Source organism: Mytilus californianus, unplaced genomic scaffold, assembly GCF_021869535.1.
Source record: "Mytilus californianus isolate M0D057914Y unplaced genomic scaffold, xbMytCali1.0.p SCAF_6, whole genome shotgun sequence".
NCBI classification, from domain to species: Eukaryota; Metazoa; Mollusca; class Bivalvia; order Mytilida; family Mytilidae; genus Mytilus; species Mytilus californianus.
Genome location: NW_026262712.1, coordinates 109,999,029 through 110,014,463, shown reverse-complemented (window position 1 = coordinate 110,014,463; position 15,435 = coordinate 109,999,029). Strand labels below are relative to the sequence as shown.

The 15,435-nt window shown below is 32.9% G+C and overlaps 1 long non-coding RNA gene across 2 annotated transcripts; it reads right to left on the bottom strand.

Annotated features, from left to right (window-relative positions):
- Nucleotides 1-1,566: 1,566 nt before the first annotated feature.
- Nucleotides 1,567-3,061, bottom strand: LOC127704649 (uncharacterized). Of its 2 annotated transcripts, XR_007983443.1 has the most exons (4): nt 2,940-3,061; nt 2,346-2,463; nt 1,931-2,178; nt 1,567-1,596 (listed from the first exon to the last, which is right to left on the bottom strand). It is a non-coding gene; the product is annotated as an uncharacterized LOC127704649 (long non-coding RNA). The 2 variants fall into 2 exon arrangements; XR_007983442.1 differs by lacking the exon at nt 2,940-3,061 and having other exon boundaries at nt 2,346-2,534.
- Between the last annotated feature and the right edge of the window lie 12,374 nt (nt 3,062-15,435).

Genomic DNA, 15,435 nt, shown 5'->3' with positions numbered 1-15,435 from the left:
ACCAAAAAAATTTCCCAATCCGATTTGGATTGGGAAATTTTGCGTCCTTACCCCTAGCCCTCGGTTATTTTTTTTTTTTTTTTTTTTTTTTTTTACTTCCTCAACAGATCGTATGAGAGATACTCCTGCTTGGACTTTTTGCTGAGCTTGAACCCAGTGCTTCGTACGAAGGCTCCTTGCAAAGAATATTTCTCCTTATTAAGCGTGGGGCAAGCCCATACTCTACTGGTCTCTCCTTGACGGTCCTTCAAGGTGAGGATTTTGCTTTTTCCAAACTTACCATCCACTTCAGCCACCTCCAAGATCTTATAGATCACCTCGGTGGGCAAGTCTTTCCATTTGATGGCTTCCTGATTCTGGTCCTGCACCTTTTCCTGAAAGGTGTCTTCGCTGATGAAGTCATCTGTGTCGACGAAACCATTCTGTACAAAAGTCATGATTTATTATACGCTAAGAAGGGACGCTGTCGGATTGCATCTTAGCCTCGGGGTTAGGGGTCCTATGCAGGATTTCTCCTTAAAATGGGGGAGTGCGGCAGAATCGGCCTTTTCACACTACTGTCTGGGCAAAAGACAAAAGCTTTGCCGTAGGAATCTGTTAAGGGTTACATGTAAAATTGGGAGGGTGGGCGTCTCCATACCCTAATTTTGAATCTCATTTGAAGAAATTCGGTGAATTTACCCACCTCCGCTATCTGGTCCGGGCAACTTCAAGGCCTAACCTATCGTTTGTTCATAGTATGGACAAAATCAAAGCTTTGTCGTAGGAAATTTTATAACAATTAAAGTTTGGACGGAATGATCTCCTTATCCCAACTTTGAACCTCAGTTGCAGTAGTTCCGTGAATTAACTCACCAGGTTCATCTAATCCGGGCAACTTTATGCCATTGAATTTCATCTGTACCTTATGTGGTAAAAGCTTTGCCGCGTAGAGAATTGTTTTGACGAATTAAAGTTTTGAGGGGAAAAGGTCTCATTTCCCAACTTTGGACCTCAGTTGCAAACGTTCCAAGAATTTATCCACCCGGCCCATCTGTTCCAGGTAACACGTAGGGAATTGCCTATCATTTGTACCTAGTGAGAAAAACGCTTAGCCGGAATGATTTTTTGACAAAATTAAACTTGGGATGTGATAGGGTGTGCAAACACCAAATGTGAAATCAGTTGTAGAAGTTCAGGAACTTTACCCACCTGCGGGTTCTTTTTTAATTTTTTATGAATTAAAGAAGGGAGGGGGTTGGGTCACCCTATCCCAACTTTGGACCTCAATAATAAAAGTTCCGTAACTTTACCCATCTATGTCTTTGGGTTCAGGCAACCTTAGGCAATTGCCTATCATTTGTACCTAGCGTGGACAAAAGCTTTGCCGTAGGGACTTTTTTATGAATTAAAGAAGGGAGGGATTTGGGTCACCATATCCCAACTTTGGACCTCAATAATAAAGTCCGTAACTTTACCCACCTAGGTTTTTGGGTCCAGGCAACCTTAGGCAATTGCCTATCATTTGTGCCTAGTGTGAACAAAAGCTTTGCCGTAGGGACTTTTTTAAGAATAAAAATTGGGTGGGGGTTGGGTCACCCTACCCCAACTTTGGACCTCAATTTCAAAAGTTCCGTAACTTTACCCACCTGGGTCTTTGGGTCCAGGCAACCTTAGGCAATTGCCTATCATTTGTACCTAACGTGGACAAAAGCTTTGCCGTAGGAAATTTTTTATGAATTAAAGAAGGGAGGAGGTTAGGTCACCATATCCCAACTTTGGACCTTAATTATAAAAGTTCCGTAACTTTACCCGCCTGGGTCTTTGGGCCCAGGCAACCTTAGGCAATTGCCTATCATTTATACCTAGTGTGGACAAAAGCTTTCCCGTAGGGACTTTTTTATGAATTAAAGAAGGGAGGGGGTTGGGTCACTCTACCCCAAATTTAGACCTCAATTAAAAAAGTTCCGTAACTTTACCCACCTGGGTCTTTGGGTCCAGGCAACCTTAGGCAATTGCCTATCATTTGTATCTAGTGTGGACAAAAGCTTTGCCGTAGGGACTTTTTTATGAATTAAAGAAGGGAGGGGGTTGGGTCACCCTACCCCAACTTTGGACCTCAATTAAAAAAGTTCCGTAACTTTATCCATCTGGGTCTTTGGGTCCAGGCAACCTTAGGCAATTGCCTATCATTTGTACCTAGTGTGGACAAAAGCTTTGCCGTAGGAACTTTTTTATGAATTAAAGAAGGGAGGGGGTTGGGTCACCCTACCCCAACTTTGGACCTCAATTAAAAAAGTTCCGTAACTTTACCCACCTGGGTCTTTGGGTCCAGGCAACCTTAGGCAATTGCTTATCATTTGTACCCAGTGTGGACAAAAGCTTTGCCGTAGGGACTTTTTTATGAATTAAAGAAGGGAGGGGGTTGGGTCACCCTACCCCAACTTTGGACCTCAATTAAAAAAGTTCCGTAACTTTACCCACCTGGGTCTTTAGGTCCAGGCAACCTTAGGCAATTGCCTATCATTTGTACCTAGTGTGGACAAAAGCTTTGCCGTAGGGTATTTTTTATGAATTAAAGAATGGAGGGGGTTGGGTCAGCATATCCCAACTTTGGACCTCAATAATAAAAGTCCGTAACTTTACCCACCTAGGTCTTTGGGTCCAGGCAACCTTAGGCAATTGCCTATCATTTGTACCTTGTGTGGACAAAAGCTTTGCCGTAGTGACCTTTTTATGAATTAAAATTGGGTGGGGTAGGGTCAATTAAACAAGTTCCATAACTTAACCCACCTGGGTCTTTTGGTCCAGGCAACCTTAGACAATTGTTTATCATTTGTACCTAGTGCGGACAAAAGTTTTGATGTAGGGACTTTTTTATGAATTAAAATTGGATGGTGGTAGGGTCACCCTACCCTAACTTTGGACCTCAATTAAAAATGTTCCGTAACTTTACCCACCTGGGTCTTTGGGTCCAGGCAACCTTAGGCAATTGCCTATCATTTGTACCTAGTGTGGACAAAAGCTTTGCCGTAGGGACTTTTTTATGAATTAAAATTGGATGGTGGTAGGGTCACCCTACCCCAACTTTGGATCAAAATCTTTATGTCAATTCTTTTTTCGTTCTATTTGGGTGCCTCTCTTACACTTATCACTCTTCCTTTCGAAATATAGTAAATATATTACCAGAGTGACGACATACTTTTGAATAATTAGAAAAATGAACTAGTTCTTTGACAAAAGAAGAAAACTGCGTATAATGCTTTTATTTCTAAAGAAAATCTAACAAAAAATACTGGACATTCCAAAATCAGATGATTTATTTTTCTTTTCTTTTCAAACGCCTATGTAAAGTAGAAGATTTATTTGTATCGTTACATGTACACTAGTTTAGTTTCATTATTATAAAAACAACAAACCCATCTCTAATCAGACAGCACTAAAAAGAGAAAGGATTACCTAATAGGAATTTTAGATGTCCGGTTGAAAAACAGTTGTATTAGATACACGAATAACTAATTAACTTTGTCTGTGTTAAAATGGAATTGCATTTCGTTCTCCTACTGGAAATTAGTTTCATTAGAATTAAAAGGACGTTTTGTGTTATTGCAAGTCTTCGGTTTTTAGGCATGATCATGTTGGCGCGTTTTCTTATTGTTCGCTGGCTTATTGTTCGCTAGCTTGATGCATCTTATTGTTCGCTGGCTTAGTGTTCGCTAGCTTGAGTCTGGTGTCATATATTACTGTATGCTTGGACTAATGGATAAACGTTACGGTATTAGTTCCAGGTTATGTTTTATAACATACAATTGCGTTTTATGATTATATGGATTAGACAATGACACTCATTTTTTTATGGAAAGAGGAAGGGGGCAGTTTTTTGAAAACAAATTGTTGGTTTTCTTTGAAAATAGGAGTGAAAAGAAAATACGTCATTCAGTTTAAAAAAAAGTTTGTTGTTGAATAAAGTCACTAAAGACAGTTTTGAAGAAAAAAATCACAAAAATTGGTAATGTGAGAATTTTGTTATGAAAACATATCCCAAATATCGATACTCACATTCTTGACACTAAACATTTATTTGTACATATTTGTTTAAAACACAGATTTTGGTTAGTAATTTCTTTCCTCATCAGAAGAATTCACCTGTTAATCGATCTTAATCTGTGATATTGTACCAAAAAACAATAAAAATATTCGTACTTTTCCAATCAACATGTACCTGTATATAGTTTACATCTAATATTTTGAATAGAGACATTACACACAGCTGTCAATATTTACACACCCATGAATAAGTGGTCATAAAACACGCATGTTGAAGCTAGGGTTAATAAACAGCCAGTTAAGAAGTCAAATCAAGCTGTGATTAATTTCCGATTTAGATAAGCATATTCAGTAGCAATAAAATCATGTTAGAAACTTTTTGTGGTGACATGGACTGGGAGGCACGTGCCCATTGTACCCCCGGCAAATCCGCCACTGGACAAACACCAAATATATTTACCTGTCTTAGAAATTTTAACATTGTGTTTCAAAGTTATAAATTGTGGGAAAAAAATAAAATAGTATGTCTCATATAAACTTTCAAGGCTTTGCAGTAAAAAATCGTATTGCCCAGTTTCTTGTCCCGTTTATTTGTTGGTTATAAGATTTAAAAAAAAAAAACAATTTGACTTGTTATTCATCTTCAAATTTCTGACCAATATAGCGAAACAAGTAAAGTATTTACATGTTCATGAAATTTAGAATCAAGGTTATACTTTTTAGTATAATAGTCCCAGATCAAGGCATATACATGCATAGCTATTTTCTTTTAAAAGAATAATTTAATGTAATTCATTTTGTCTTTGTTTGTGGTAAAGCTTTATTTAGATCCTAGATTCATATGATAATATAGTGTCAAACAGTTGTAGGACAATATAAGGTGCCAGACTTACTTGTCATGGTCGCGATGTTAAGACTCTATAGATGTGTAGTAACTTTGTCAAGTCAGAGGAGGGACGACACTCTGCACGCAGATTTCTCTTGGTCGACCGAGAGAAATCTCTTATACTTCCATGCTGCGACCGAAAGAAATCTATTGTACTTCCATACTGCGAACAAATATGGTGTTTGAAATTATAAACATGAGCAGTAATACACAGTTGAAATTATTATACAATATTCCTACATGATAAACGAATTTGATAATTGTCATTTTTTGCGGGGAATATAATAATTTGTCCCGTTATTTAACTGCTAAATCCGGTGGACTTACCGGTATTTCGTACGACATGTAGTGTACATCATGTACATAAATCAAATCGAATACTCGTTTTTTTTTTTTTTTTATTCTTTGAATTGAGTTTCAGTTTTTATTCGGGACAAAACTTTATTTGATACGAAATTATCAATATTGGAATTGTTGCATTTATCAGTACAAAAAAAAACACACAAAAAACGTTTTATCGGCTTACTATGCGGGAACGAATATAGACTTAATGAGACCTGTTATGTTCAAGGTTGTATGAACGAAATATTCTTTTACTAGTATAAATTGCAATGATTTTTACCTGCAAACTAAAGAAAATATTAGCAAAAATAAGTGCCTTGTATTTTTACAGAGATCGAACACAAATTCCCGTCACTATGGGACATTAATATAATTTTTCAAAAAGAAGTAAAAAAAATATTAAATATCTTGTGTAATAATTATTATCCGTCTTTAATATATCTTTCTATGAGAAAACTCGCTATAGCTTTAATGAATACAATAGAGTACATTTGATATTAAAAAAATATGCACAAATCGATCTTTTTCATTATCTAAAATTGCCAAACACGGGAGCTGACATCGTACCACGTGATCTGAAAAGTTTGCACGCCTGACCTAGGCTGTCTTCCTTTCTCTAATACCAACTATACAAATACAAGAAATACTTATGTATTTATATTTTCTCTTATTACTCTCATTTAATATTTTATGCATAAGTGCAATATTGGGAATGGTTTATTCCCCAACAAGCTAACTAAATAAATTAATCAACCCTCTAGCTGATCAGACGTTAATACAACTACTATCAGTCTATACGGAGTGAAGTATCTTTATTTCTTCAAACAGGCTTTTTGGGGATCATTGTACGTCCAGTGTCATATATTACATGCATGTCGGAACAGGAAAATTGACAATAGGTACTGTTAGAACCATGTTCACATTTTTATACATTATAGCCAACAATTGTAATGATGACGAATTTCTTAAACTGTTCGAGAACAATCTAATTGAAATATAAATCTGTGATTTTACTATGTTCATAATTTCGACGAACCAACGTAAGTTAGATATCGACCTGTATTTAAATCAGATTGATTATGGATGTTTCTCTCTTATATTCAATATACATGTATATATTTTAAATTGCGACTATATATATAAATTTGTTATCATTTCGATAGATGTCACACTGTATAGCAAGTGATATTGTTCGCTGAACGTTAAACGAGTCACAGCAGCCATAATTAGATTAACTATGTTGGAAACGTCGCGAATGGCAATTTAAAATTGAAAACAAAATAAAAATAATTTAAGGGTCACCATTCCGTATCATATAAGCGGCCTCGGTGGCCAAGTAATCCAAGTAGTCGGACTATTGTGTCACTAGCCTGTCGAATTTTGCACTTGGCAGGAGCCGTCGACTCCAATCTTAATCGATTAGGATTATCAGTTTTCCTATCGAAGGTCTGCGGTTCTATTCGGGCATTCCGGCTTCTTCCCTCAATAACATAACCATCACGATATGGCACAATAGTGCTGAAAGTGGCGTTAAACACCAACAATCAATCAATCAATCAGTATTATCTTACCAATGTATCAAGATTGTTTTGTAACAAACGAAATGTTTTCTGTTTTTATTAACAACGCTGGGCTTCCACTTGAAATTTCCACGGGAATAAATGGTCTTTAAGGTGTCAGACCACCAATTACTCCCTCCAAAAGTATGCCTATTCGAACAAAAAATAGTGCATTAGATGTCATTGTTTACTTAAACTAACCAACAAATTTGCAGAAATGAAACTTTTGGTGAAAGAGAAATATATTAAGACCATTTTGAGCCAAAATTTACTTGTCTATGAGTTTGCATTTAACATTGAGGATTAATGCGCTTCATAGTATACTAATTTATGATTTCCAGAAAACCAGGGGTTATTTTAAGTGGTACCTCAGTTCGGGAGGTCTCTTCTTTCTTATAAGATTTTAAAGGTATGTTGAAAATTAGCATGTAGAAAGGTGATACCTGTACGATTCAGGATATACCTGGTTTCTATGAAGTTAAACTTAAGGTGAAATATTTAGAAAGCTGTGAATATTGCAAAATTTGGTTGAACAGATAGGGATTTTTAATTGGTGGTCTGACACCTTTCAAGCGAAAAGCGGTGAAACCCCAAAATCAGAAAACAGTTGATTTGTTTGTCTTAACTGATCATTTGGAATGATAGTAGCCACATTTCAATCTTTTTTTGGCAAAAAGTCACATATTGCAAATTTCGAGCCTTAAACCTGAATTTGTTCAATTTTTAGCTTTTCCCACCATGACAATATGCTTTAATATAAAAAAAAGTGACTTAAATTGTTATGAATTCACAGTAACTTGTTTCTGTTGTATTAAACATTAAAACATAGGTTGTTTACCACCCAAAAAAACTTGTCGTCATGAAGTTTTAATGAATTTATTTGATTTTTACCCCTTATATCATTGCGTCAAACCCATGTATTTGACAGATAATATAGCCAAATGTAAACAGTGCATAAACTCTCCATAATCCCATTTATTGTCTCAAATGAAAGTTTTCTACCTTAAATTTTATTGACTGATAGTAAATAAAAACAGTGTAATGACCATAACTGCACTTTTGATCAATTAATAGTCCAATTACTAAAACCTGTTGAAAAAAGGGGGTCATGATTTCTTGACTCTTCAAAACCTTGGATTTTTTACTAAACTCATTGTAAAAATAGTGGAAAGTCTTTAAAGCAGTAGAACAAACAAGAAAAATTCAACCAAACCTGATCTTGATATTTAACGTTTATGTTCCTGTAGTCCAAAATGAAATTTTCAAGTATTTTCTATTTAAATCATACATTACAGTCAGTTTAAATTGAGCTGTGAATATTGTAATTTTAGTCGCATTATGCTCAGATCGGATTTTTTACTACAAATTGACCAAGGATTGAGAATAATGTAAAACAAAAGATTTCTGATCAACTTTTTTTGCTCTTCAAAGCGAAAAGTGGTGAAACCCAAAAATCAGAAAACAATTGATGTTTTTGTCTTAACTGATTATTTGGAATGATAATAGCCACATTTCAATCTTTTTTTGGCAAAAAATCACATATTGCAAATTTCGAGCCTTTAACCTGAATTTGTGCTATTTTTAGCTTTTCCCACCCTGACAATATGCTTTCTTATAAAAAAATGTCCTAAATTGTTATGAATTCACAGTAACTTGTTTCTGTGGTATTAAACATTAAAACATAGGTTGTTTACCACCCAAAAAAACTTGTCGTCATGAAGATTCAATAAATTAATTTGATTTTTACCTATTATATATATCATTGCGTCATACCGTGTATTTGACAGATAATATAGCCTAATGTAAACAGTGCATAAACTCTCCATAATCCCATTTATTGTCTCAAATAAAAGTTTTCTACCTTAAATTTTATTGACTGATAGTAAATAAAAACAGTGTAATGACCATAACTGCACTTTTGATCAATTAATAGTCCAATTACTAAAACCTGTTGAAAAAAGGGGGTCATGATTTCTTGACTCTTCAAAACCTTGGATTTTTTACTAAACTCATTGTAAAAATAGTGGAAAGTCTTTAAAGCAGTAGAACAAACAAGAAAAATTCAACCAAACCTGATCTTGATATTTAACGTTTATGTTCCTGTAGTCCAAAATGAAATTTTCAAGTATTTTCTATTTAAATCATACATTACAGTCAGTTTAAATTGAGCTGTGAATATTGTAATTTTAGTCGCATTATGCTCAGATCGGATTTTTTACTACAAATTGACCAAGGATTGAGAATAATGTAAAACAAAAGATTTCTGATCAACTTTTTTTGCTCTTCAAAGCGAAAAGTGGTGAAACCCAAAAATCAGAAAACAATTGATGTTTTTGTCTTAACTGATTATTTGGAATGATAATAGCCACATTTCAATCTTTTTTTGGCAAAAAGTTACATATTGCAAATTTCGAGCCTTAAACCTGAATTTGTGCTATTTTTAGCTTTTCCCACCCTGACAATATGCTTTCATATAACAAAATGTCCTAAATTGTTATGAATTCACAGTAACTTGTTTCTGTGGTATTAAACATTAAAACATAGGTTGTTTACCACCCAAAAAAACTTGTCGTCATGAAGATTTTATGAATTTATTTGATTTTTACCCCTTATATCATTGCGTGATACCATGTATTTGACAGATAATATAGCCTAATGTAAACAGTGCATAAACTCTCCATAATCCCATTTATTGTCGCAAATGAAAGTTTTCTGCCTTAAATTTTATTGACTGATAGTAAATAAAAACAGTTTAATGACCATAACTGCACTTTTGATCAATTAATAGTCCCATTACTGAAAACTGGTGAAAAAAGGGGGGTCATTATTTCTCGACTCTTCACAACCTTGGATTTTTTTACTAAACTCATTGTAAAAATAGTGGAAAGTCTTTAAAGCAGTAGGACAAACATGAAAAAATCAACCAAACCTGATCTTGATATTGAAAGTTTATGTTCCTGTAGTCCAAAATGAAATTTTTAAGTATTTTCTATTAAAGTCATACATTACAGTCAGTTTAAATTGAGCTGTGAATATTGTAATTTAAGTCGCATCATGCTCAGATAGGATTTTTTTACTACAAATTGACCAAGGATTGAGAATAAAGTAAAACAAAAAGATTTTGATCACCATTTTTTGCTCTTTAGGTGTCAGACCACCAATTACTCCCTCCAATGTAGAACGTATGTAAAAGTAGGCCTACTCGGACAAAAAATAGTGCATTAGATGTCATTGTTTACTTAAAATAACCAACAAGTTTGCAGAAATGAAACTTTTGGTGAAAGAGAAATATATTAAGACCATATTGAGCCAAAATTTTCTTGTGTATGAGTTTGCATTAAACATTTACGATTAATGCGCTCCATAGTATACAAATTTAAGATTTCCAGAAAACCAGGGGTTATTTTTTAGTGGTACCTCAGTTCGAGAGGTCTATTCTTTCTAATAAGATTTTTAAAAAATGTTGAAAATTGGCATGTAGAAAGGTGATACCTGTACAATTCAGGATATACCTGGTTTCTATGAAGTTAAACTTAAGGTAAAATATTTAGAAAGCTGTGAAAATTGCAAAATTTGGTTGAACAGATTGGGATTTTTAATTGGTGGTCTGTCACCTTTTACTTTAGTCTTGTGTTGTCATCTGTATCAATAAAATTGCAAATGTGAAGTGAGATTCAAAAATGTCTTGGATAAGTGAGAGATATATCTATGCCAGAACAGTAGTATCAAATATACAATATTAATATTGCACACAATTTTGGTTACGTATTTTTAAAATAACGAAAAGGCTTCATAAGCATATGCTTGCCTAAGTTGTATGATATTGTTGGAATGTATTTCTATTTTGAAAATCGTATGCATGTGATCTCTGTTAAATCTGGTGGGGAATCAGTGATCAACGATGGTGACAGTGATTTTCCGTGTGAATTGGATTTGCAAATTTGCAAATAATATATTTGTTAATTCCTGTTCTCTAAGATGCCATATTTTGTAAGTACACAAACCTTTATTCTTAGTACATGCAATTAGCATCTGTCAGATGACATGTTACCATTACATTGTTTTAAAGTGTCCGAATCACTTGCAAAGGATGAAAAGATGAGTTACGGACTAGATCTGATTTGGCAGACTTCTTTTTGAGACCTTTATGTTTAAAGCGATTTCATGTATGGACTACTAGCCAAAATAATTTCATGCATTTTTCTTTATTATATGTCTTTTTTTCGACACGAAAAACTTATTTCAATATAACATGGATTTGTTTTTGTAGCTTAAAAAATCCTTAAAAATACATTAGAATTGAGAATTTTTATAATACACAAAATGTACAACACAGATACCGACATTTGTTCCTATCAATTTTTTTTTAATTACGGAATTTAACCGCACATCTCTGCGTCACATCATAAAAAAAATCTAAATTATGTTTATTTCAGTTATCCTTGCAAGTAGTTCGAACATGATTGAATTGACACGTCTACATTCACCTTTTGTCATTATTTGAACGATTTGTATTATATAAATTTGATAACAGAACCTGTATTGATTTACATAGTCTTAAAATTTCATGTCGTTTATAGACAATTTACTTAGTGCATAATGACTTTTTATGAATAATTCTTCTTTCTCAAATGTGTCACGGCAATGCTGTTTACTTTACCAAGGACTTGTATAATAAGATATTACTATACAAATCTTTGACCGTGGCTTTACAGAGTTTTGTCCATACGTTCAGGTTTTCACATGTGTAGCTGAAATACAATAAATTCACACATATATCACATTGGTACCCTGCTGTAACTAGGTTGTATTCGCAATACACGTGCGTTAATATTACCTGGTGGGGTTGAGTAAGTGCCCCCATCTTCGCTAGCCTGAGAGGAGAGGACTGGATCGTAACTCTTGCCTATCGAAGATGAAGAAGAAAGAAAGAAAAAAAGAAAGAAAGAAAGAAAGAAAATAAAATAAAGAAATAAGTTTAAATAAAGTAAATGAATAAATAAATAAATAAATTTATTTCAATAAATTGCTGTTGAAGGCATATAAAAAAACTTCCGAACTGTACATGTGTTTGTAAAATTTTGTATCGAAAGACATAATTTTGGACATAACTATGAATAAAAAGTAATAATGTATTTCCAAAATACGAGATATAAATATATACTGCTCACTCCGGAATTTTGGGTTTTTACCTATTACAGCTTTTCTCCAATCTTTTAAATGACTCAAAATTGCGGTTTTGCAATATCTTCATGTTTAGGGTTAACTGTGTCATTTGTAGTCAACTTATTTTGTACTATACATATATGGATATCTATTTTTTTTTTTTTTTTTTGGCTGTTTGTTTGTTATCTATATCAACCACACTTGCATTAAAATGCATTAGATATTTTAAAAAAATATTATAGATTCTTTGTCTACATATTCTTTAAGAACATAACTAGTTCTCATTAATCTTTTTTTTTTTTATCTCATTGTTTGTATTGTATTATAAAAATTATTGATATTGTAATGTTTATGCCCTTTGGGGCCCATCATTGGAAATAATATTTTCTGTAGTGTTCAGAAAGAAGCAATTATAATATTGTTCGAACCTTAAACTACACACACTGAGATATGATACTATGTTAGATCATAGATGTATGGGCTTATACATCTATGGATAGATGTAATTGTGAAATAGTCATGTAATTGCCAATCTTCTTTCATGCGTTATGGATCATTGGGTTTATTATCTGTTAACCCGATTGATTATTGCACGTGCCATTGATCTCAATCTTTAAAAACAGAACATACTAAATTACGACAAGGATTTGTATAGTAAGAAGGATTAGAATCTCGTTAGTTATCGTTTTATAATTGGTACTGAAAATAAATAAGAATATTGTTTTAATGAAAAACTCTATCCGGTGGTATTTTATTTATGATTGTAATACTGTCTCATCACGAGCAAAGTGCAGTTTTAGAAGCTTAATGAACTTATGCGGCCTTGGTAGCGTTAAGATGCACAACTGTGTAATGTAAATCATTGTTAAGAAATATATTGTACAATACAAGCTAAGAAAATAGAAACTGTCCAAGTTTTACCAAGTAACCCGCACGAAAGTAACAAGTTTATAAAATGCTGTGAAGTAAAATTCCAGTTTTAATACGAGGAAAGTATCAACAGGTAACGAATTGTAGCACCTGACATAAAACATACTAAATATGTGCTAATGAAAATTGCTAACGTTCACTTCACATTAAGTATGACGGATAGTTCTCTCATTGGCAAACATACCACATCTCCTTAAATTTAAACTGTCAAGTTTAAAATTTTCCAGTGCAGTTACTTTTATAAAGACAAAAATCAATATCCGTACACATTTTATTTGGGATAACGACTACATTTTTTACCTGCCGGGTTAACAACATGTTAGGGTTAAGTGTATAACATACATGTTTTGTAAGTAACGATGTAACGATTGCATACAAAAAAACAAAAAAAAAACTATTTCCCAAATACACGCAATTTCCGTCTATTTCAAATCTGTTTTAATATGGTAAATTCTGAGGGTAACTTTTATAATCCTTAGTAAATATACAGGTTCCAGCAAATAATAGTAAACTTTTATTCGCCGATATACGATTAATAAATAATTGAAATAAACTAACATTAATTTGAAAAATAAAACCAACGACATTTATAGACGAATAACTTTTTAAGTCCTCAACAAAACAACAACAGAAATAAATAATCAACAAATGATTTTCTTTATTTATTTATTCGAAAATTACGCTTTTAATTCTAGCAAATATTTCTCAATATAAAATGTATCATCAAGGGGCGTAACTCGTAGTATCATACTAGCAAACTGAACGGATCTAAACACAGTCTTACAAATTTGAAAGGAATTTTTTAGGTTTGGTCTGATTTCGTCTGAAACCGTCTTAACAGACTGAAACGGACGCGAGCATAATCTGTCTTGTTTATCTTGACATGACTGAACGGACTTAACACGGTATATCGTGACAGCATCCGAAAGTCTGAAAAAGTCTTGACGTTTTATTCGAGCGGTAAATCCAGTCGATTAAGACTTGATCAGACCAAAATGACCGTTTCAGACTGAAATCTTGCTACTAGTGTATCCTGCCATTCAAACATTACATGAAATAACAAATAATTGTCGACTTCATTGCTTGTTGGAATTGAAAATCATTCAGTAGAATTTATTTTTCATTGTTAAAACTTCAAATGCATGCGTTGAGTTATTAGTATTTATCAAAGAAAAAATTGCTCTACTGATCAATTATTCAATGTTTCAGCTTTTGTGAACATTTCATTACATATAATGATTTCAGGCATTTTGTAAAACTCCTGAAAAAATAATTATAGTCCGTATATAAAATGCCTGTACAGGAATTTTTAAAAATGCCTTAAATACAAAATGCCTTAATTAAGAGAATGCCTGAACATATATAAAGACTCAGATGATTTTTATGCTTGTTTCCGTACACTAGATAATAGGATAAATTAAACATTAGACTGTCATCGTCATGTCAGATTAGTAATTGGAAAAATTAAACAAAACAATCAATTAAATTCTTACAGTTACTTATAGAGACTGTTGCAGTAAAAAGAAAAAAACAAAATTAAGCAACTTAAATTCTTTATTAATGAAACGTCATTCTTGGTCAAGGTATTTAAATAGCTTCCCATTAGTTTTATACTGATAAAAAGAAGTAAAGCGGATGATAAAGCAAATAACGTATATTTAGAAAGTTATTTACCTTGGTCCATTTCACATCAAATGTAATTAAGTGTTAATCTGCCTAAGAATCAGGCAGTGGTGAAAACATGACAAAAAGAAATCCACTCAACTTTACATTCAATTAAGTTCAGAATGTATAATGGTGCATAGAATATAACATTCGTTTCCTTTCCCTTTTCTGGTAATTCAAGATATAATTTGGTTGAAATGGACTAGAAATTAAAATAATTAAAGGGAGATAACTCCGTAATTTGCTTTCATTCTAACCAAAATTTATCTAGATATTTCTCGAATTACCAGACACGCAGGAATTAAAGACCTTGATAAAAAGAAGTAAAACGGATGATAAACGTTTAGGTATATTTCGAAATGTATTTACCTTAATCCATTTCACATCAAATGTATTTGAAATATTACAAATTGATAATTTTGATCAAAGTAAAAGTTTAACAATTATTGTAAATCGCGCTTACACATGTAAATGATCCTGGGTACTTTTATAGTCTTACATTTTACTTCTAGCACGTATACAACAAAAAATATTTATCACGTGAATACAAAATAAAGATTACTTATAATCATTGCTATACGGTTTAATTTGTTCATTTACTTTATAAAAAATAACTATTTTTAATTCAAAATACAGTTTAATAATAGATAGATCCACTATAGGTTACATTTACATCAATTGGGATATATCAATCGGCTGTCGTTTTTCGTGGTCAACGAAAAGTTTTCGTCAAAACACTAAATGAACAACAGATTTTGGTGTATTCAATAAACAGCGTTCTAATATCTAAACTACACAATGAAAATAAAACAATTTAGATGAAATGTTTGGCAGCAAATATATATTAGCGACTTTAACACA